This window comes from Acinonyx jubatus, chromosome E2 (assembly GCF_027475565.1).
Source record: "Acinonyx jubatus isolate Ajub_Pintada_27869175 chromosome E2, VMU_Ajub_asm_v1.0, whole genome shotgun sequence".
Classification (NCBI taxonomy): domain Eukaryota; kingdom Metazoa; phylum Chordata; class Mammalia; order Carnivora; family Felidae; genus Acinonyx; species Acinonyx jubatus.
This window is the reverse complement of record NC_069396.1, coordinates 43,930,382-43,952,813: the sequence shown is the minus strand read 5'-3', so window position 1 is coordinate 43,952,813 and position 22,432 is coordinate 43,930,382.

Genomic DNA, 22,432 nt, shown 5'->3' with positions numbered 1-22,432 from the left:
CAATGGGGGAGACAAAACAAATTTTTCTAAGTAAACGGGGGTGGAAATGAGATAGTTTCATATTGTGATAAATACTGTGAAATTAATAAATAGGTAATAGTTACTTAGGAGATACTTTGGGTACAATTGTTATGAAAAGTGTCCTAGAGATAATAACATTAGAGCTTACGTGGTAAGAAACCAGCAGTGTGGAAGAGTATTGTAAGCAGAGTGTTAGTTATTCTAAAGACTTTGAAATGAGACAGAGCTTGGAATGTTCCAAGAACAGAAAGGAGCCTGGTGTGGGGGAAGCTTAGTAAGTAAGGGAGAAAGTGGTTCACTGAAGGATCTTAACCATGAATTACATTTTGAAAAGATTTCCATTTGTAGAAAATGGACTGGGGTGAAGCCCCAGTGAAATTGGGGAAATTGGATTGCTACTGCAGCAATCCAAAGTAGGGATAACAGTGGCTTTAGAAATGTTATGGGAGGAATAAAGAGAAATGGGCAGTTTGAGATCTATTTGGGGTGTAAAAATAGGACTTACTGATGTAAGTGAAGAGAAAAAGGAGTTCTCAAAGATGACTCGTAGGTTTGTAGCTTGCGTTACAAGAGAAGTTGGTCATGTCACATAGGAGCATGAGGAGACCTATGGAATCAATAATTGTTTTGGATACATTAAATTTGAGATGTCTTTTTAGTAAGCTGAGATGAACAGCAGATTAGTTATATATGATTTTAGACATAACAGATATTTTTGCCATTTCAGACCACATTTGTTGGATTAATGAAATTTATTTGTTTTTGACCCTCACAACTCAGCCATTCCACACTTCCAGTCATATATTTGGATTCTTACATTTAAATTCATTGAGTTCTTGAATTTCTTTTTTAAAATTTTTTTCTTGTTCTTTTTAAATTTTATATAGAGAGAGAATGTGTGAGTGGAGGAGGGGGTAGAGGGGGAGAGAGAGAGAGGGGGAAAATCTTAAGCAGGCTCCACATTCAGCACACAGCCTGACGTGGGGGTCCATCCAACAACCCTGGGATCATGACTAGAGCCGAAATCGAGTCAGATACTCAACCAACTGAGCCACCCAGGCGCCCTGTGAGTCCTTGAATTTCTCCACTAGCAGACTCAGCATTACATCTAATTGGAGCCAACACCCATGAATTCACTTCAAAAGAAAATAAATCAAAAATTGAGTTTTCATTTCACCTTTTAAAGAACACAAATGACTTGAGTAATTTGAAAGATCATTCTCAGTAATTCATTGACTTCACCTATTTCTCAAATACTATGAAATTTTCTCATTAAACTGCTTTTAAATATTTCCAGTTTTACAGTGATGGATGTTGGTATGGTCTGAATGTTTGTGTCCCTCCAAAATTCATATGTCGAAACCCTACCCCCCAAGGGGATGTTATTAGGAGGCGAGGCCTTTGGGAAGTGATTAGGTCACTAGAGTGGAGTCATCATGATTGAGATTAGTGCTTTTATAAAAGAGACTCCAGAAAGTTGGCTTGCCCCTTCTGTTATACGCGGTCTGCCATGACAGCAGTCTGCAACCCAGAAGGCTTTCATCAGAACCCATGCTGGCCTCTGATCTTGAATTTCCAGTCTCCAGAACTGTGAGCAATACATTTCTACTGTTTATAGGCCACCCAGTCTATGGTATTTTGTTATAACAGCCTGAATGGACAAAAATAGGTGTGTTAATATGTGTTTTCAGCCTATCATCATAATTAAAATCTCTTGAAATTGAGGTTGTACTTCATTGAGTTTCAAAAAAAAAAAAAATCCAAGCCACATACCATATGCTGTTTTTGTGTTTGCTGATCTCTCAGGCCTCACATATTATTCTTCATTTCAACACAAAATTTTCTGAACCGGTATCATACTTGCAATGTGACATTATTTTATTTTTCAAGTTTATTTATTTATTTTCAGCAGGGAGGGGCAGAGACAGAGGGAGAGGGAGAGAAACCCTAGCAGGCTCTGCATCATCAACACAGAGCCCAAACATAGGCCTTGAACTCACCAACTGCGAAATCATGACCTAAGCTGAAGTTAGAGTTAGATGCTCAGCCAACTGAGCCACCCAAGTGCCCCGCTATGTGACATTATTTTATTGATGGTTTTAATTACTAAGAGATTGATAAAGAACTGAACTAACATTTTTTTTCAACCAGTTGATGGCAGTGCACAACACAATGTGCTGCAAGAACTGAAGAGCATACTGTCCAACATGTAAGTCTTGTGACCTTGGAAGTAGCACCATCAGTTGCACAGAAGAGCAAATTCTTTACTGGAACTTGTTTCTCATCAAGCCAAAGCTTTCACAGCAGCAAAGATAAATATTCCAGTAGAGTCAGCTTCTAGAAATGTTTAAAACAACATCTCTTCTTGCAATTTGCACTTCTCATTGAAATAACAAATATGTGACATTAGAAGAGTTTTATTGTTAGTAACTGATTTCACCTAACTGAATAGAAAATTTGTTCCCTTTAATTGATTAACTAGCTTCTCTTCAGTACTTACAGACATTGATACATCTTTGAATTGAATCATTGCTCAATAGCAGTGCTTTTAAAATACTGAAAAGAGGGGTGCCTGCGTGGCTCAGTCCGTCAAGCATTTGGCTCTTGGTATGGGCTTAGGTCATGATCTCATGGTTCGAGAGACTGAGCCCTGCTTGGGATTCTCACTTTCTCCCTCTTTCTTTGCCACTCCCCTGCTTGTACATGCACTCTCTCTCTCAAAATAAATAAATAAACTTAAAAAAAAAAAAAAAAGGTCATCCTTACTAAACAAGTTCTCTAGCAGTAACTCACTGAATAGAAAGGTAACAGTGGTTTGGTTCCAAAATAGGAATGTTATGGTATGAAGATGACAGAAACTAAAATTGGGAAGACTACAGTTTCTAATCAAATGTTATGGTATGAAGATGACAGAAACTAAAATTGGGAAGACTACAGTTTCTAATCTAAGAGTTACTCATTATTAGCTCTAGAACAATCTACCTAAACTTCCTGAGTTCCTACAACCTCATATAATAAACTAGAATAAGAAAATCTTTTAGGGGCGCCTGGGTGGCTCAGTCGGTTGGGCGTCCGACTTCGGCTCAGGTCATGATCTCGAGATCGTGAGTTCGAGCCCCGCATCGGGCTCTGTGCTGACAGCTCAGAGCCTGGAGCCTGCTTCGGATTCTGTGTCTCCCTCTCTCTCCGACCTTCCCCCATTCGTGCTCTTTCTCTGTCTCAAAAATGAATAAACGTTAAAAAAAAATCTTTAAAAAAATTTTTTAATATTTATTTTTGACAGAAAGAGAGAGACAGAGACAGAGCATGAGTGGGGGAGGGGCAGAGAGAGAGAGGGAGACACAGAATCTGAAGCAGGCTCCAGGCTCCAAGCTGTCAGCATAGAGCCTGATGCAGGGCTCAAACTCATGGACAGTGAGATCATGACCTGAGCTAAAGTCGGACGCTCAACTGACTGAGCCACCCAGGTGCCCCAAGAAAATCTTTTCTAATAGGGTTGTGAAGATTAGGAATAATATATAAAGGGTAGATGAATGGCAGTTCTTATTATTATTGTTATGAAAAAAACATTTTAGCAGATATGGAAAAAATACAAAAGGGATGTAGACTGAAGACATCAAAATGGACCTCCAAAGTGGAACCCAAAAAGGTGGAAATTTTTCTAGCTCACCCTGTCCCTTTGGCCCAACCATGGGCTCTGTTATTTTCTTCACTGTCCTTCATCATCATCACGTTTCGTTCACCTAGCTTAGATTCAGCATTCCGTCACTGTTTATCACTTTCTGGCATACACTATACCTGAATAGAGTTTCTTCCAACTCTAGGGAAACCCAACTCCTGTGCCGGAAAAAAATACACAACCATATTTAAATATTTAAATATGTGACCACCAATCTCAAGGGGACCCAGCAATTCTACCATCAGAAAATTTAACAAAAAAAGACTAAGGGAAAACTCTGGAGATAAATTTCACATAGTTTGCTTTAGAATTGCTGATGCAGGGGCACCTGGGTGGCGCAGTTAAGCGTCCGACTTCAGGTCAGGTCACGATCTCGTGGTTTGTGAGTTCGAGCCCCACATCAGGCTCTGTGCTGATAGCTCAGAGCCTGGAGCCTGCTTCCCATTCTGTGTCTCCCTCTCTCTCTGCCCCTCCCCTGCTCATGCTCTCTCTGTGTCTCAAAAATAAATAAAACATTTTAGAATTCCTGATGCATCTGGGTTGCATCTCAGTTGGTTGAGCCTCCAGCTCTTGCTGTCAGCTCAAGTCATGATCACACAGTTTGTGGTACTGAGCCCCGCATCAGGCTCTGTGCTGGCAGCGTGGAGCCTTCCTGGAATTCTCTCTTTCCCTCTCTCTGCCCCTCTCCTCGCTCTCTAAATACATAGATTAATTAATTAAATTTTTTTAAAAACTTTGAATTGTTTATGTTCTCCCTTTAACTCCAGTCAATAGATCCATCTCAAAGGCCTTAGCCCTATATCAATAAATGAACGAGTGAATGTATAATTACATGCTGCAAGTCAAAATAAGAGTTTTTTTTAAGTTTATTATTTTTTGAGAGAGAGAGACAAAAAGAGAGAGAGAGAGAGAGGGAGAGAGAGAGAGAGAGAGGATCCTAAGCAGGCTCTGCTCAGCTCAGAGCCTCTGATGTGTGGCTTCAGCTCACGAATTGTGAGGTCATGACCTGAGTTGAAATCAAGAGTTGGATGTTTAACTGACTGAGCCGCCCAGGCACCCCCAAAATAAACTTAATACGAGTCTTTCTGTAGGATCTTCCAATGAGGCCCAACTACTGATGACAATTATCATACATTGTTAGGGACAATATATTATCAGCTTTAACTAACTTTAAATCTTTTGGCCCAGAAAGCCCACATCTGTAATCAACAGTAAAGATCGATATCAATAAGCCACATGTTTCAGAGTGATAATTTTGAAAATAACAAAATGGAAAGCAACTTTATAATGTACAGTGGTACATACATTCAGAATTATATCAAGATACTCAACAACAAAAAGACAACCAAGTTAAAAATGGGCAAAGGACTAAAGTAGACGTTTCTCCAAAGAAGGCACACAAATGGCTAACAAGCACATAAAAAGATGTCCAACGTTATTAGTCATTAGGGAAATGGAAATCAAAAGCACAATGGGATGCCACTTCAAATCTACTAGGAAAATAAGTCTACTAGGCTAAAATAAAAGTCAAACCTAGGAAAGAACAAACGCTGGTGAGGATGTAAAGAAACAGGAACCCTTATACATTGTGGGAGTGTTAAATGGGGTAACTGCTCTAGAAGACATTTAGTGGTTCCTCACAAAGTTAAAGATAAGGGTGTCTGAGTGGCTCAGTCTGTTAAGCATCTGACTCTTGATTTTGGCTCAGGCAATGATCTCATGGTTCATGGTGCTGACAGCATGAAGCCTGCTTGGAATTCTCTCTCCCTCTCTCTCTGCCCCTCCCCTGCTTTGTGCACCGCACTCTCTCTCTCTCAAAAGAAATAAACATTAAGAAAAAAAAAGAAGTTAAACATAAAATTACCATATGACCCAGCAACTTCATTCCTAATTACATATCCCAGAGAGATGAAAACACGTAAAAACTTGTCCACATAGAAACTTGTACACAGAGGCGCCTGGGTGGCTGAGTCAGTTAAGTGTCCGACTTCAGCCCAGATCATGATCTTGTGGTTGGTGAGTTTGAGCCCCGCATAGGGTTCTGTGCTGACAGCTCGGAGCCTGGAGCCTGCTTCAGATTCTGTCTCCCTCTCTCTGCCCCTGCCCCGTTCGCACTTTGCCCCTCTCTCTCTCTCTCTCTCTCTCTCTCTCTCTCTCTCTCAAATAGACATTAAAAAAATAATTAAAGGGCCGCCTGGGTGGCTCAGTCAGTTGAGCAGCCGACTTCGGCTCAGATCATGATCTCGCAGTCCGTGAGTTCGAGCCCCACGTCAGACTCTGTGCTGACAGCTCGGAGCCTGCAGCCTGCTTCCAATTCTGTGTCTCCCTCTCTCTCTGGCCCTCCCCCATTCATGCTATGTCTCTCTCTGTCTCAAAAATAAATAAACATTAAAAAAAATTTTTTTAATAATTAAAAAAATTAACTTGTACACAAATGTCTACAGCAGCATTATTCTTAATAGTCAAAAAGTAGAAACAACCTAAACATCCAACTACAGATAAACTGTGGTATATACATACAATGGAATATTATTTAGCCAGAGAAAGGAATGAGGTACTGATACATGGTGCAACTTGGATATACCTTGAAAACGTGAAGCTGAGTGAAAGAAACCAGACACAAAAAGCCACATATCGTATAATTCCATTTATATGAAATGTCCAGAATAGGCAAATATAACAGATAGAGACCAGATTGGTGGGTGCCAGGGAATGGAGGAAGGAAGGAATGGGGAATGGTGGGTGACATAATGGGTATGGAGTGTTCTGAAGTGATGAAAAAGTTTTGAAACTAGAAAGAGGTGATGGTTCACAACACTGTGACAGCACTAAGTGCCATTAAATTGTATACTTTAAAATGGTAAATAGCTCATTGTATGTGATGTGAACTCTGCCTCAATTAGAAATAAGGAAAAAAAACCCTTTACCAAAAAGCATTAAGTGTTCTATGGAAAAAATATAATATACCCTGTGATTAGAACAACTTTTATAAATTTTTTTAACATTTATTCATTTTTGAGAGACAGAGCACGAGCAGGGGAGGGGCAGAGAGAGAGGGAGACACAGAATCCGAAGCAGGCTCCAGGCTCTGAGCTGTCAGCACAGAGCCTGGTGCCGGGCTCAAACCCACAAACCATGAGATCATGACCTGAGACAAAGTTGGACGTTTAACTGACTCAGCCACCCAGGTGCCCCTAGAACAATTTTAAAATATGGCCATTTCTTCTTTAAGATTGTTTTAAAGTAGTCTCCACACCCAACACGGGGCTCAAACTCATGATCCCAAGATCAAGGGTTGCATACTCTACCAACTGAGCCAGCCAGGCCCCCTAAAATTTGTTTTAAGTAGATGAAACATTCTATCTTTCCCTCATTTTTAAAATGAAAAAAGTTCTTCAGCATATGCTGCTTCAATTTTGCATCTGTCCATTCCATGAGAGTCATTTATATTGGCCACTTTTACCTGGACATCCAGGTCTTCTCTCACATGACACTGCCCTCCACTGGTATCCTCAGACCCTGTGCCACCTCTGCCTCCTCAGAGCAGACACAAAACATCTTCTCCTAGTACCCTCCCACATCTATATCCTTAGCTTCAACTTTCAACTATCTCATTATATCTTCTGTAAACATCTACTTTGCAAAAATCAGTTATGGCTATGTTCTGTTTTAAGCTGTAAATGTCTTTTTTTTTTCTCTAAGTTTACTTATTTATTTTGAGAGAGGTAGAGTGAGCAGGGGAAGGGGAGAGAGAGAGAGAGAGAGAGAGAGAGAGAGAATCCCAAGCAGGCTCCGCACCATCAGCGCAGAGCCCAACTCGGGGCTCAAACCCACGAAACTGTGAGATCATGACCTGAGCCGAAACCCAGAGCCTCAAAAATGGTGCACACATTCTCAAGATCCACAAAAGCACTATCACACTATCATATAAATCCCAGAGACAGAGTATGGAGATATATAAGAATAATATCTTTTTTTTTTTTTTAATGGGGAGGGGGGCACCTGGGTGTATCAGATGGTTAAGCAAGGGACTCTTGATCTCAGCTCAGGTCATGATCGATCTTACAGTTGGTGGGATTGAGCCCCACAATGAGCTCTGTGCTGAGAGCACAGAGCCTGCTTGGGATTCTCACTTTCCCTCTCTCTCTGCTCCTCCCCCACTCATACTGTCTCTCTCTCAAAAAAAAGGGGGGGGGGGAGGTGACTCTAGATCTTATTTTTTTAAAAAAAGGGTGCTGGGCTGGCTCAGTTGGTAGAGCATATGACTTTTGGTTTCTGGATTGTGACTTCCAGCCTTCCTTAGGGTATAGAGATTATTTAAAAATAAAATCTTAAAACTAAAACAAAAACAACAACCAGGTATGGCGATATGCTTATGCCATCTCCACCTCCCTTCACCGCCAAACTCTCACCAGAAAAAATAACATAAACGGTCACATGCAGTGACATAATCACATTCACACAGCCCTACCATTCCACTCTCATTAGCTGGACAATACAGATATCCCGACGACCTCCAAAACGCAGTCAGTAACACAGACAAGAGACACACACAGCCACGTAAATGCGGTTCACACTGCCACACGCGGTCACTATCCGGCAACAGTCACACAGCCAGCCAGTATCCTCCTCCCCGCCCCCGCTCCTCGGCGCGCGCCCACAACCACGCGCGCGCGCGCCTCCCCTCCGCGGGCTTGGGCACCCGCAGCCTTGAGCTTCCTCACCCACGGCCTCTCGGCGGTTGGTTTAGCCCGCTTCAAATTGCACGAGCGAAGCTCCCCCGCACGCCGTTGACGTTGGACCACCGCAGCCGCCAGGCCCACAGCCCGCCTCCTAGGCGAAGGAACTGGGACGGAGAGCACCCTTGGGCACAGAGGCTTCTAGATAATGCAGCCCAGAGCCTCGCAAGCCTCTTACCGCGCCAAGGTGCGCGGTAGATTCATCCCGGCGACTCGAGGCGCCCTGAACTGCGGGGCCTGAGGAGACCCTGAGTTTCACTTACCCTGGGCACCAGCGATTTTAACCAAAGCACGAACTGGGGCAGGTGGTGGCCTCAGGGAGGAGAAGGTCCCAGGAAATGTGGGGCTAAATGTCACCTAGAGGCGCGGTGGACCGCGTGAAATGTCGCGACTAGAGCCAGCCTCGCCCGCCTGGCCAGAGCCCCTCTCCCCACGACTTGCCACCTTGCCGTGGCTGTCCAGGCGCAGAGCGGGCCCCTCCGCCCAGAACTGGGCCTCTTGCGTAGGCTGGGATCGCTTCACGCCCCCTAGGCCAGAATCAGGGCGCAGCTGGGCTGCGTGGTAGTCCCAGGGGAGGGGAAAACCCGTGCGGCTCTAAACTGGCTGTGGTCCGGAAGAGTGGAGGGAGTCAGCTGCCGGAGGGATTCAAAGGGGAGTATGGGATCCTTAGCGACAGACCCCAGGAGTCTGTGTAAATACTGATACATTACGCCTGTAAGGGGCGACGAGGAAGGCTCCATAGCAGACTGTGAGTCAGAAACTCAAAAAGAGAGAAAACAGGGGCGCCTGGCTGGCTCAGTGTAGCGTTAGACTCTTGACCTAAATAGAGAATATGAGCTCAAGCCCCACATTGGGTTTAGAGATTACTTAAAAATAATATCTTAATTTTTAAAAAGAAATAAACCAGGACTTCAGATAAGAGAAGTAGAATTTCGGAAGTTTTCTAGCCACTGAACAGGATAACGGGAATTTGAAAAGAGAGAACAGAGGAAATAAAATAGTGAAAAATATCACTACAAGAAAATAATTGACAGACACGAGTCAATAAGATGAAAGTACATGAAGTACCAAGCATCGGTGAATGAAAAAGATCCATTCTAAGGCATGTAATAAGACAATATCAAAGTATCAGGGATGGCTGACTTCTACTAGCCAACATGGACTAAAACCATTATCTCCCACTAATAACAATTTAACACTCTGGACCAGATACGAAAAGCAACTACGCAAGAACTCAGAAATGTAAGCAAGTGGAAGTGGGGCAGATAAAAACATGGAAGAATGAACAAGATGAAGCTTCCCTGCTGGCTTGGTGGTAGCACATGTGACTCTTGATCACAGGGTTCTGAGTTCAAGCCTCACCTTGGAAGGAGGGCTTATTTTTAAAAAGAGAGAATCACCTGGGTGGCTCAGTCTGTTGAGCATCTGACTATTGATTTCAGCTCAGGTCATGATCCCAGGGTGGTGGGATTGAGCCCTGCCTCCGGCTCTGTGCTGAGTGTGGAGCTTGCTTAAGATTCTCTCTGTCTCTCTCTGTCTCTCTCTCTCTCTCTCTCTCTCTCTCTCTCTCTCTTTCTCTTTCTCTCCCCCTCTGCCCCTCCCCTGCATATGCTCTCATTCTCGCTCTCTCTCAAATTAAAAAATAAAAATTAAAATTAAAAAAAATAATCAATTGCATTTAATATAACTTAAGAGTGAACAATACGGAGGTATGTTTACTGGGGTATTTTTCTTCTTTATCTCTTGGCTATGACTGGAAGGAGAGCATGTCCCAGAACTGTGCAATTGGTGCAAACCACAAAAGCTATGAAAGAAATCACTTATTTCTAGCCAGAGAGCTAGAAAAAGAGGCTCCTGAATGGGAGGGGGTGTGAAATTTCCCTTCTTCCTTACCCCCTTATCTTCTTTTTTCTCTACTGACTTTGCCCCAACACCAGTACTGGTCATGAGGCTGCATTGCCACTACAGTAGTGTCAACAGAACCAAGAAGAGAGGCCCATAGGATCCAAAGGGAGTATATATATATTTTTTTCTCTACTTCTGACATTTAGCCACAAAAGAGTTGTGTGACAGCTTGGGGGAGGGGGAGTCATCCAAACTTTGAAACTTATGAAAACATCATAAGGCAAAAATGCATTTCATACACTTAAATGACTAAACATCATAGCTCAGCCCAGCCTACCTTAAACATGCTCAGAACACTCACATTAGCCTACAGTTGGCCAAAATCATCTAACAAGCCCATTTTATAACAAAGTGCTGAATGTCTCATATTTTGTTGATTACTGTACTGAAAATGAAAAACAGAATGGTTCTAAGTGTATTGGTTGTTTACCCTCATGATTGTGTGGCCAACTGGGATCTGTGGCTCACTGCTGCTAAAATCTACCTAGATGGGGAAATGCTGGGTTGAACAGTTTTCTTTAATTTGAAAACTATTGTGCCATTTCCTCCATGACGTCTGATGAGAAATCTGCTGTCTTTCAAATTGTTTTCCTTCTTTAAGAAAGGTGTCATTTTGAGGCGCCTGGGTGGCTCAGTTGGTAAGTGTCTGACTTCGGCTCAGGTCATGATCTCCCGGTTCGTGAGTTTGAGCCCCGCATCTAGCTCTGTGCTGACAGCTTGGAGCCTGCTTCGGATTCTGTGTCTCCCTCCCTCTCTGCCCCTCCCCCACTCACAGTCTGTCTCTCTCTCTCTCTCTCTCTCTCAAAAATAAATAAACATTAAAAAAAGAAAGAGAGGTTTCATTTCTGTCACTGCCTTCAAGATTTTTTTCTTTATAGTTCTCAGAAATTTGATTATAATGTGTGTTGGCTTGGATTTCTTTGGTTTTTCACCCTGTTTGGCTCAGCTTCTTAAATCTGTAGGTTGTAGGTGTATTTCTTTTGCCATATTTGGGACATTTTCAGCCATTATTTCCTCAACTACTTATTTAGCCCTGCCCTCCTTTTCCCCTCCTGTGGGACTCCTGTGTCACAAATATATTTTTTTTCTTTTAATTTCACAGGTCTCTAAGGCTCTGGTTGGTTGGTTGGTTGGTTGGTTTACCTGAGGCTCTGTTTTTGCTTTCAGTTTAGTTTCTCTCTGCTGTCAGACAATAATTTCTATTGTTTCTCTTCAAATTTAATGAATTTTTCCTCTGTACCTTCCATATTGCTGTTCAGCCCATCCATTGAGTTTTCTTTTTTTTCCATTTCAGTTACTGTATATTTCTATTCCAAAATTTCAATTTAGTTCTCTTTCTGTCTTCTATTTCTTGCTGAAACTTGCTTTGTACTTTTCATTTGTTTCAAATGTTTTTGTAATTGCTAATTAAAGCATATTTATGATGGTTGCTTTAAATATTTGTCAGATAATTCTAAGATCTCTGTCATCTGGTGTTGGCACCTATTTATCTTTTTATTTATTTATTTATCTTTTTAATAGACTATTTTTTAGAGCAGTTCTAGGCTCATGACAAAATATCTATTGATTTTTTATTCAAGTTGAGATTTTCCTGGTTTTGATATTTGATTTTTAAAATAAATGTGGACATTTAGGGTATTAGATCTTATTTAAACCTTCAGTTTTGGGGCACCTGGGTGGCTTAGTCAGTTGAGTATTCAACTCTTGATTTCAGCTACGGTTATGATCCTAGGGTTGTGGGATCGAGCCCCACACTGAGTGTGGAGCCTCCTCGAGATTCTCTCTGTCTCTCTTTCTCTCTCTCTCTCTCTCTGCCCCTCTCCTCAGCTCATGTTCTTTCTCTCTAAAATAAATGAGCGCCCAGGTGGTTCAGTTGGTTGAATGTCTGACTCGGTTTCAGCGCAAGTCATGATCTCACAGTTCATGAGACTGAGACCTGCATCGGGCTCTGTGCTGATGGCAGACAGCCTGCTTGGGATTCTCTTTCTCCCCTTCTCTCTCTGCTCCTCAGCCCCCAGCTTTAAAAAAAATTATAAACCTGCAGTTTTAGCTGGCTTCCTCTGACATTGTTATGGCTGAGAGATCAGAGATACCACCTTGTCTCTGCCAAATGTGGGTAGAAGTCTAGGTTCCCTACTCAGGATTCTTTGATACCTGAGAAGGGCAAAGCCTCCTAGTTATTGCTGAACAGGGATAAAAGTTCCAGCTCTCCATTTATTAGGCATCCACTGGTAACCTCCCTGGCTGGGACAAATTGGAATGTATGATTACTGTTTCCCAGGTGGTCTATTCTGACAATACAGGAGTGTGTGTGACCTCATTAACACTGGGCAGTGGTGAAACTCCTGACTTCCCTGTAGGCCTGTCTCACACGAGGCCCCTCTCTGAAGGGTATGGGTACCTCATTACTACTAAGTGGGGGTAGAAATCTCACCTCCCTAAATGGTTTACATTGACACCATGGAAGGGAGGGGTACTGTCTCACACCCAGTGGGTGGTATTCTTTTCTGACCATACCTCTATGAAGGGCAGATAAAGTCGGAGCGCCTGGCAATTGTGGAAATCTAGGCTCCTCATGCAGTCCTTGCTGGTCTGGGCAAAACCGTTTTTTTTTCTGTGGTGTTTGTCTGGAGTAGAACAGTTACTGTGTAAAAGTTTCCTGTTTTACTAAGCTGCCTGTTTCCCTGTTCTTTGGTTACAGAGCAGGCTTTTGCTGGGCTTTTCCCCGCTCTTGTCAACACCAGTTGGTATTTCAGGGTTGCCAGCTTCTTCAGCTCCAAATGAGGGATATGTAGGGCAAAAAAATTAAAAAAATAATAATAAAAAACTCAAAACCAAAACCAAAACAAACAAAAAACCCAAGGATATCACCACTGTCTTATTCCACTGGACCCATGGTCTCAACCCTGCCTGCCGCCTTCTTTCCACTTTCAAAATCTTATGTTTGTTTTCTATAAACATCCAGGGTTTTTATTTGTAATTAGTAGGAGAAATAGGGGAGAAAGTACCTCTACTCAATCCTGAGGCAGGAAATCCTCCATTTTAAAAAAAAAATATTACTTTCACCTTGTACATCTGTCTTCTTCTTGCCCTTTTAAATGTCTGTTGTAGGGGTGCCTGGGTTGGTTAGGCATCCGACTTCGGCTAAGGTCATGATCTCAGGGTTCTTGAGTTCGAGCCCCACATCAGGCTCTGTGCTGACAGCTTGGAGCCTGGAGCCTGCTTCGGATTCTGTGTCTCCCTCTCTCTCTTCCCTTCCCCTGCTCACACTCTGTCTCTCTCTCTTTCAAAAATAAATAAACATTAAAAAAAATTTTAATTTAAATGTCTATTGTGCATATAGAGGATATTCCAGATCTATTCTTATTTATTTTTTATTTTTTTTAACATTTTTATTTATTTTTGAGACAGGGAGAGACAGAGCATGAACGGGGGAGGGTCAGAGAGAGAGGGAGACACAGAATCTGAAACAGGCTCCAGGCTCTGAGCTGTCAGCACAGAGCCCGACGCGGGGCTCAAACTCACGGACCATGAGATCATGACCTGAGCCGAAGTCGGACGCTTAACCGACTGAGCCACCCAGGCGCCCCGATTTTTATTTATTTTTTAATGTTAGTTTTTAATATTTTTAATGTTAGACACTTAACTGACTGAGCCACCCAGGCACCCCTCTAGATCTGTTTTTATATTTCCCCCTTTCATTATTTCAAGCTGTCATTTTTCTTGGTCCTGTGATAACTTATCAAGCTGTTAAGATTGACTGATTTGTTACTCTGCCTATCCATTATGCTAATTATAGTTCTTCAGTCAGATTGCTTCATTTTATTGGCTTCAGTTTGTTCACTTATAAAATAAAGGGGTTGGAAAAATAAAATAAAATAAAATAAAATAAAAGGGGTTGGAAGAGTCTTGAGCTTCCTTTTCATCTCTAAATATGCTCTATTATAATAATGGTTTAAGAAATAGTAATTAATTGCTAGATATGCAAATTTCTATTTCCTCATCTGTAAAACGAAATGAGTGACTACACTTCATAGACTTGACACATTGTAAGTTTTCAAAACAGTGTTTGGCAAATATTAAAGACTTAATTACTGGTAGTTACTATTCAGAAACCTATGATCTCCAAATGTACAAAGGCAGGAATAGGAAGGGCTCAATGGAAGACTAACAGCTGAACTCTACATTTGATGATGAATACATTTTGATAGATGGTAACTAAGAATTATAGTGGATGGGGGCACCTGGGTGGCTCAGTCTGTTAAGCATCTGATTCTTGATTTCGGCTCAGGTCATGATCTCACGGTTCATGAATTCGAACCCCTTTTTGGGCTCTGCACTGACAGCGCGGAGCCTACTTGGGATTCTCTCTCCTTCTCTCTCTCTGCCCCTCACCCCTGCAAATACACACTCTTTCTCAAAATAAATAAATAAACCCTTAAAAAAAAAAAAAAGAATTATGGTGGACGGACATTCCAAGCAGAGGAAAAGGAGTAAGAAATGTTGCTAATGTGGAAAAGTGCAAAGCAAGATCTGGGACATCAAGCAATTTATTTTTAGTTAATGCATAAAACACATGCTTTAAATTAGTGATAGGTAAAACTAGAAAAGCAGAAAGTGAACAACACATGAAAGACCTTGAACGTTGATATAAGGAGGTCTGATTATTCTTTACAAGGAATGAAGAATGATAGACATTTATTCTTTGTATGGCAATGAGATAACCAAAGCCATCTTTCAGATTTCTCCAGCGATAAATGGAGATAACATGTTTATCCAATGACCACATTCTATATGACTCTATCATCTTAAAAACTTTGTTTCTCCTGCCATTTCCTTCCTGGATTATGTACCTGAGGGGAATCCTTCAATTATCTCAGTAGCCTAGGCAACCAGACATTTAACTATTTCCACTTAAATGAAGTTAGAAAAAATTAAAACTGGTTCTGGTTACAGGTGAAAAAGATGGATGTGACTGTCTGCAATGGTCCAGAGACCTTACACAAGAAAGCCAAACAGAACTGTGAGCCCTCTGCAGCCCCACTTTTCAGACATGTCAGCACAACCACTGCAGTCAACCATCCCAACTCACACTTCCCCTCTACTACTGTCTGGGCCTATTATTTCACATTGCCTTTGAAAGTGCCAACCATATCACAAACACTGCAAATGTGCTAAACCTCAACACTATAAAAGTTCTACCTCCACTTTCTGCCTTACCTTAGCCATACTTTTTCTAAGGATTTCTCTTCTCCTACAGTCCACTAGAGTTGATGTGGCTCATTCCCCATGCCTCATCTCCCATGGATCCCAGATGTCATTATTCTTTGTTGCCTACACATTTGTATTCCTTATCCTCATATGAAAGTCCCTCAGGGACTGGGAGCTGGGAGCTATGTTGTATGTTAATACCCCTTCCTATACTTTGAACTACTGTAACATGTTCAAAACTCATTCTGGGAATTTAGATTTGAGAAAAACTCATGGATGTAAACATTTAAAAAGAAACTGGTTGCACTCCAGGTAGATTTGCTCAAACTCATGCTGGCAATTAAAAAAATTTTTTTAATGTTTATTTTTGAGAGAGACAGAGACAAGATGCGAGTGGGTTAGGGGCAGAGACCAGAGGGAGACACAGAATCCAAAGCAGGCTCCAGGCTCTGAGCTGTCAGCACAGAGCCCGACATGGGGCTTGAACTCACAAGCTGTGAGATCATGACCTGAACTGAAGTCGGATGCTCAACTGACTGAGCCACCCAGGCGCCCCTCGTGCTGCAATTTTAAGGACCTATGTGTCTAAGCTTATTTTCACAAAAACTGCTGTTCCGGTTAGGTTTATTGATTTCCAGGTTGTGGGTTGTATTATGTCCCCCAAAAGATATTTTAGGCCCTAACCCTAGTAGCCATGAATGTGACTTTATTTGGTAACAGGGTCTTTGCAGATGTAATAAAGTCGAGGTAAGCCCTAAATCCAATAACTCATGTCCTTATAAAGAGAGGGAGGTTTGCAGGCAGAGAGGAGACAAGGGGAAGGGGACCATGTGAAGAAAATGGAGTGATGCAATCACAAACCAAGGAACGCCTGGGGCCATGAGAAGCAAGGAAGCATTCTTCCCCACAGCCTCAGAAGGGAGCATGGTCCTCATCACACTAACTGGTTTTGGACTTCTTTTTCCACAATGGTGAGAGAACAGCAACAATGTGGTAGCTCATTAACAAAATACTTGACAGGGAGTTGGTGGGGGGGGGGGGGGGGCTGTAGAACCCCAAACCAAATACTTGATGGCTTGTTTTAAGTTTTGTGGTATTTTTCTATGGCAGCCCTAGAATACAAATACTCCTCATTCACCAAAAACATTATTATTAGTTTTTTAATTTTCTCTATCTTTAGCTCATCATCATCTGCATGGAAAACTTAACCCAGCTGGCTAGTCCTTTTCTCTCATTCTCACAGTGGTAAAATCAGTGATGAATGCCAACATATCATGTGTATTACAAACTTAAGTTAAAAAAGGAAAGTATAGAGGCACCTGAGTGGTTCAGTTAGTTAAGCATCTGACTCTTGATTCTGGTTCAGGTCATGATCTCATGCTTCATGGGTTCAAGCCCAGCATTGGGCTGTGTTGATAGTGCAGAGTCTGCTTGGGATTCTCTCTCTTTCTCTGCCCCTCCCCTGCTTGCGCTCAAAATAAATAATCCTAAAAAAAAATTTTTTTTAAGGGAAAGTATATATCAGTTTCACTTATGCAGCCAGATTTGAAAGCTTAAAAACTATCAAACCTATTCCAATAGGACTCCAAGTTGGCCAAGCAAGAATTCTACAAGCAATTCAATAAATGGACTTTTGTACACTTTTATTACACAACACATGTAGTTAAAAAAAAAAGTTTATTTATTTTGAGAGAGAGAGAGAGAGAGAGAGAGAGACATAGCAAGCCGGGGAGGGGCAGAGAGAGAGAGGGAGAGAAGGAATCCCAAGCAGACTCTGTCCTGTCAGCGCAGAACCCGATGCAGGGCTCAAACTCACAAACCGTGAGATCACAACCTAAGCCAAAACCAAGAGTTGGACACTCAACTGATTGAGCCAGACAGGAGCCCTTACATGTACATTTTTTTAAAGATGGGGGGGGGGGGTGGAATTAAAAAAAAAAAAAAAACACCTCCTATATAATCCCAGCTATTCAGGATTATCACTCTTAGCATTTGCTAACCATTCTCCCTTATTTTATTCTGAATGTGCACAGAAAGGGTGGTACCTTGTATAGAAATGGTTATTTTACATCTTGTATTATTGGCTTCCCCAACCATACCCTAGGAAATTGCCCATTTTATTGTACTGTAAAAACATGTAAAAGCAGTAGAATAAGTGACCTGAGAATAATAAAAAGTATGTGCCTGTAACTTTTCCTCCCCTCTCTATTCATGCTTCTTGTCACTCCCCAGAATCAGAAGAAACAGAAAGGTTTCTGCTTGAAGGTACATTAGGAGAAAGTGTTCTCAAAAAGGGGCAACTCTTCCAACTTACACATAGCCCAATTAGAAGGCCAGACCTGAAAGGTCATCCATAATTGATGGGTGAGGAAATAGAGTAAAAAAAGCAAGGTCAATGCCATGACACAGTTTGGGACCCAGCTCCCATCTCTTCCAAAGACCTCCATCTCCTCTCTTTGTAGACACTTAAGGAATTTTAAGATGATAAAAATCATGAATTTACACTGAATTGGCTTTGCTCCAATTTTTTTTAAAAAAATGTTTATTTTGGGAGAGAGAGAGAGAGAGAGCAAGTGAGAGCAGGAGAGGGGCAGAGAGAGAGAGAATCCTGTGCTGACAGCATGAAGCCTGAAGCGGGGCTTGAACTCAAGAACCATGAGATCATGACCTGAGCCAATATCGAGTCAGTCGCTTAACCGACTGCTCCAGGCAATTTTAAAATATCTGGTGACTTTGTCAGTTTCTATATATAGTTCCTTTTACTTAAAGAACTTAAAAGGTTAGAATCTTTTAACTTTACTGGTGAATTCAAAATTTTACCACTCTCTAGTGACTTTATCTCTAGCAGTGTTTGCCTTAAAGACTATTTTGTCTAGTATTGAAACACAACTTTTTATTGTATACTATCTGCCCAGTATATCTTTTTCTGTATTTTTCACCTATGTACTTATCTTTTTAGATGTGACCCTGGTAAATATAGCTGTTTATAGCTGTTTTAAAACAAAAACAAAACAAAACAAAACAAAGCCCATCATTTCAAAATCTTTGCTTCTAATTGACAAGTTGAGCCCATTTACATTTACTGGGATTAATGATGCATTTAGATTCATTTCAACTATTCATTGTGGTTTCTAGTTATTTCATTTACTGTTTTTCACCTTCTTGCCTTTTTAAATTTTTTTTTAACATTTATTTATTTTTGAGACAGAGAGAGACAGAGCATGAACGGGGGAGGGTCAGAGAGAGAGGGAGACACAGAATCTGAAACAGGTTCCAGGCTCGAGCTGTCAGCACAGAACCCGACGCGGGGCTCGAACTCACGGACCGCGAGATCGTGACCTGAGCTGAAGTCGGCCGCTTAACCAAGACTGAGCCACCCAGGCGCCCCTTCTTGCCTTTTTTTAAGTTTATTTTTTTAGTAATCTCTAGACCCAACATGGGGCTCAAACTCAACGACCCCAAGATCAAGAGTCACACGCTCTTCTGAGCCAGCCATGTGCACCTGTATTTTCTTCTCACTACATTTCCTTCTAGTTCAGAAGTTCTCTTTCCCTGCTGCCCCTCCCTCCCTCTCTTAGTGGCTTGCCCTGGTTATTTTAATAGGCACACTTAAGTCAGTGTGTCTGCCACCCTCTTGTAATAAAAGGACCTTAAACCAAATACCTTGCTCACAGAAGTTTGCTTCTCAAAACTTTACTTTTTAAAATTAATTTTAGGGGTTCCTCGGTGGCTCAGTTGGTTGGGCGTTCAACTTCAACTCAGGTCATGATCTCACAACTCGTGAGTTCGAGCCCCGCATCAGGCTCTGAGCTCTCAGTGCAGAGCCTGGAGCCTGCTTTGAATTATGTGTCTCCCTCTCTCTCTGCCCCTCACCCACTCACACTCTGCCTCTCTGTCAAAAATAAACATTAAAAAAAATTAAAAAATACAATTAATTTTACATTTAAGTAAACTCTATGCCCAACGTGGGGCTCAAACTCCTGATCCTGAGATCAAGAGTCACATGCTCTACTGACTGACCCAGCCAGGTACCCCTGCTTCTCAAAACTTTAGTTCTTTCCTTAACTACACAAAGTGGACATTATCATTGTTGTATAGTCACTATTCCTTAAGACATTTTTTTTTTGAGAGAGAAAAGAGTGTAAGCATGAGCAGGGGAGAGGGATGGAGGAAGGGAGGGGGAGAGAGAGAGGAGAAGGAGGTGGAGGGAAGGGGGGGGGGGGGAGAGAGGGAGAGAAAATCCTAAGCAGGCTCCACACTCAATGCGGAGCCCGGCATAGTGGCTAGATCCCATGACCCTGGGATCATGACCTGAGCCAAAATCAAGAGCTGGACACTCAACTGAGTCACCCAGGCACCCCATAATTTTTTTCCCATAAATATTTAACCCTTGGTATATTTTGTCTGGTCTCCAGTATTTGTTTCACATATCAACCTATTTTGTACAAGATTCCTGATGTAACATGGCTTCATGTTAATTAATTCTACCCAGTTAATGCGGATTGCCCTAGCATTCAATCCTCCAAACATCTGCATTTTATATTTGGTTCTGTAGGATGATAATCTCATTATATAGAACTTTCATTCAGTAACGACTCTCATAATTCCCTCTCACTTAGCAGAGTATCTGACTAAGCTTCTCAAATGTAGTAACATCTCAAATTACTGGAGAGAAGCCACCATGTTTGTTCTTGGTCAACTCCATAAAACCCCCAGGGCAATTAAGTTCAAACTGGACACATCTTAGGGATGTCTGAAATAAAGTTTACCTGACAAGGAAGGGGATTTTTAGTGAAAAATTTCAGAGGCTTCATTTTACTGGGGACTTAGGAGCATGCTTCAACTCTTAAGAACCACATGCCTCCTCTTACTCTTTGAATCTCACATTCTGGCTTTCATTCTAACTAAACAACTTTATCTGATAGTTCATTGAGAAAATATAATTAATCAGATAAGAACATTTTTATTTTCCCCACCACCAAATTTTCAGATCTGCTCGCACTGATGCTTTTATTCTCTCTTCCCTCCTGTTCAGATAAAGTAAGCCAGTTCCTATCAACCACTAATTCGGTCATCTATGCAAGTTTATCTTCTCCTAATTTCAGATACTTTTGTCCTGAAGTTATCTTACTGGGTCATTTTCATCAGTTTACAAATATACTCTATATATTCTATCTTTAGTAACAAACCAATAATCCCTTCCTTAATCTCAAGTCTGCCTCAAGCTGGACTCTGGGCTCCCAGCAAGACATTTTGAGTGGTCTATACTTGCTGTCACCTCTTCCTATCTTTGTTCACTCTGAGTCTAATTTGAGCATTTATTATGTATAGATTACTAAGATTTTCTTTAATGTCAATTATTACTTAATCACAACTGTAGAAGATGATGCACCAGAAATAAGGCAACTGAGGCACAACTGTTACAAAACTTGCAGAAAGCCTCAAAAAAGTGGCAGGACCAGATTTTAAAATTAGGCAGATAGCAGAGCCATACTCTTGCCAATTTATCCTATGCTGCTCCAGTCTGGTTTAGGACCCAAGCAATCAACCAGAAAGGCTTTTCAAAAGGTCTACAATGACCTACATATTGCCAAATCTAAAGGACATTGTGCTCATCCTATTCAATTTTGTAGAAGCAATCAACAGAATGACTATCTTCACACACTTAGACATCTTGGCTTCTGAGACACCAAACTCTAGATATCCTTTTTTTTTTTAAATGTTTATTTTGATAGAGGGATAGAGAGCATGGGTGGGGGAAAGGGCAAACAAAGACAGAAAATCACAAGCAGGCTCCACACTGCCAGCATGGAGCCTGATGTGGGGCTTGAACCCATGAACCAGATCATGACCTGAGCTGAAACCAAGTCGGACGCTTAACCAACCGAGCCACCCAGGCATCCTGATATTTGCCTTTCTCATCAGTATAGCAGATTGACTACTTTTCATTCCTCTCCATGCCTTCTAAACGTTGGAGTGCCAAGTCTGCAAACTAAGCTTGTTTTCTCTAAACATATGCTTTCCCTGAGTAATCTTATCCTACACTATCATTAATACTATCTGAAGGCTTAGGGTTCCAAAGTGAGTTGTCACCTCTGATTTCCCCTTAGTGGTGTCAAGCAAGCTTTTCAAATCTAACATACCCCAAGTGAAAGCTCGGGAAGTTGAATGGTTTTTTTAAAAATAGAACAATCAGGGACACCTACGTGGTTTAGCTGGTTAAGTGTCTGACTTCAGCTCAGGTCATGGTCTTCTGGTTTGGGAGTTTGAGCCCTGCAGCAGGGGCTCTGCATTGACGGCACAGAGCCTGCTTCTGATGCTCTATCTCCCTCTCTCTGCCCCTCCCCCACTCACGTTTTCTCTCTTAAAAAAATAAACATAAAAAAATGGAACAATCAAAAACAATTTTTTAAATTATTTTTTAAAGTAAGCCCTACTCCCTACGTGGGGCTTAAACTCACAATCCTGAGATCAAGAGTTGCATGATCTACTGACTGAGCCAGCCAGGTGCCCCCCAAAATTTTACATATATTTTTACGTTTATTCATTTTGAGAGAGAGAGAGAGAGAGCGAGCACAAGTGGGGGAGGAACAAAGAGAGAGGGAGAGAGAGAGAGAACCCAAGCAGGCTCCACAGTCAGTGCAGAGCCTGATCTGGGTGGGCCTTGATCTCAGGAACAGTGAGATCATGACTGGAGTCGAAATCAAGAGTCAGACACTTAACCGACTGAACCACTCAGGCATCCCAAAAACCTTAAAGTTTGATGCATATGCTGTTCTTCTGGAAATGTACAGGACAGGAAAACTGATATTCCAAGATCAGTTTACCTGAAAAAGCCATGTTATAAAAAGTATGTGCATGTACCCTTAACTAAAAG